Below are 2,498 nucleotides of genomic sequence, written 5' to 3'. Positions count from 1 at the left end.
AAAAAAAAAACCCATCTTGCCATAACTCTTGACCATACTAAGAAGAGAAGCATTTGATTGCAAAGATTGGAGAAAAATCAAAGTCAACTAAGATGCAGTCAGTGCGGGATATAACCATTTTACAGGAATTGTTCCTATGAAGGTCCCGAAGCAGAGGTTACCTTAGTTGGTTCAATGGCATCGTCTAGTTGTAGGAAAGATGAAATTGAATGCAGATGGGGCTTCTAGAGGGAATCTGGGATCAAAAGGAGCAGAGGGCATAGTGCGGAACTCAAATGGAAACACCAAAATGGCTTTCTTGGTAGCTTTGGGCATCGACACTAACAACTATGTGGACAATATTTTTCTTTTGGAGCTTCTTTCATTTCTTTTATCATGCGAGTCGAGGTTTAAAAAGTTCTAATATGCAACTTTAGGCAGTTCCACTTTCTTGGTCGAAAGAGAGCATTGTTGGAACTAGATTCGAATGCCGAGTGGCTATAGATTCAAGACTCCTTTCTTTATATAATATGCTCCCTTGTAACAAAATGAATTGGATTCTTCCCCTTCTTTTTGTTTAGAACTCGGTCTTTTGTCCCACTTCCTTGTTAGGGACGTGAAAGCAATCAACAGTGCCAAAAAATTGAGGTTTTTTTTAATTGCCAAACATGTCCTAAATCAAACGGAATAGTAGAAATCATATGAACATTTCAACTCATCAACTAAATGACAAAGAAATAAAATGAAATAACATACCTTGAACTACATTTATCTCAAGAAGATACATTTTAGTAATAAAACGAAATAAAATACTTGCAATATAGATAAAGTAAGCAAAAGAGTTTTACAAATTGAGTTTTTTCTTTTTCCCAAAACCTCCGTTTCAATGTGGAAAAGCCCTCTCATTACCATACGAGGAAGTGGGCAAACTACATATAATACAAAGATTATGGCTTTTAGCAAATTTAACCTTACCTCAAACGAAAGCTTTAAATTCCTGAAAAAAACAAAAGCCAAATAAAACTCCTGAACCATAAGCCATAGTGGTATAAAAGTAAACACAGATTAAGGCATGTTTCGAAAGTGAGATGATCTCATCTCATCTCATTATCTAAACAATCCTTAACTATCCCAAACTCCATGAAGGCTATCCATGTAGAAGAAAATATCGGAAGTCTCAAGTAGAATCCCATGTATCGACTCCACTAGCTAGGGGTGTGCATCTGGACCGGATTTTTTCCGGTCCGGTCTAGAACCTGGAAATTCGAGTGAATCCAGATAATTATTTGACCGGATTGGACCCGAGTGGGTAGAATATTATTCTATCCACCAAGATCCAGTTATTTAACCAGTTATCCATAACCGGATGTTTTTTTTTTAAACATAAATTTTGTTTCAAAATGACATTATTTTTATACATACAAAACGACGTCATTTTGCATATACAAAAACTAGAGTTTTAAAAAAATGGAGTTAAAAATTGGATGCCTAGATTATAACTGATTTTATCCGGATGGATATCCTCCCGATTTTAAAAATCCGAATACCGATCCAGATATTTCGGATATTCAAATTTGTATCTTATGCACCCCCCTACCGCCGGCACGTCCATAATGGGCTGACTATAAAGTTGAAAAAGTGACATGAGGTATACAACCAGATTGTGTTGTCCTAAGTTCTAAATCCAAGGACACTGCTAGGCGGTAGCCAGCTTGTACTGGGCGTGCCTCTATTATATTTAGATTTTTTTTTTATTTTTTTAAAATATTTTTTTTAATATTCTTAATGGTTAAAAAAATACCGTTCTTAATTATTAAAAAAATAAAGGAGGAAGAAGAAGAAAGAAGCTGTAAAAGCTGAAGCTGTCCTGCTAACTATCATTTTCCTAAATCCAAAGACTTGCATTGAAACAAGACTTTGACGTTTTGGGGTTAGTTACTGGTCTAGAAATGTAGGAACTCCTTTCTTTATTAAAAAAGAACTTTTTCGTCTGATAAAATGAGTAATTCAAAGAGGAGGCGACAAGTTCAAGACCAAAACAAAAAGAAAAAAATCAGAAGAGATTATTTACTTTCATCTAGTAAAGTGCACCCAAAGACTAGAGTTAAACATCGACCTTAAACTTTGAAATGAGAAATTCATGTCCACTACTACTTTGAATCCACATTTAAGAAAAGCAGAGAGATAATAAGATAGTTGGACTTGGACGACAATTAAGGGTTATATAAGACACTCTATATTGATGCGTGAGACATACACGTGAATTGTAGAGTTTTGATGCCACTTAAACGAAGACAGCTTTTGTACAATGGTTTATCACTCAAAGCTCATAATATCCTCTCCCATTATGACCAGTTTAAATCCACCCCAACAGCTTGGCCTCCCAACCAAAGATAACTCACATTTGTTCAATTACAATTTTAATGGATAATTTTACTCAGGTGACAAAAATGGATATGGTACACTTAATGAGGCCATGGACTGATAATGGTCAAAGAGAGTGCAAAAGAAGGGTGTGC

The sequence above is a fragment of the Juglans microcarpa x Juglans regia genome, chromosome 1S (assembly GCF_004785595.1).
Source record: "Juglans microcarpa x Juglans regia isolate MS1-56 chromosome 1S, Jm3101_v1.0, whole genome shotgun sequence".
Taxonomy (NCBI): Eukaryota; Viridiplantae; Streptophyta; class Magnoliopsida; order Fagales; family Juglandaceae; genus Juglans; species Juglans microcarpa x Juglans regia.
The sequence above is the reverse complement of the archived record's forward strand: the minus strand, read 5'-3'. Positions refer to the sequence as shown.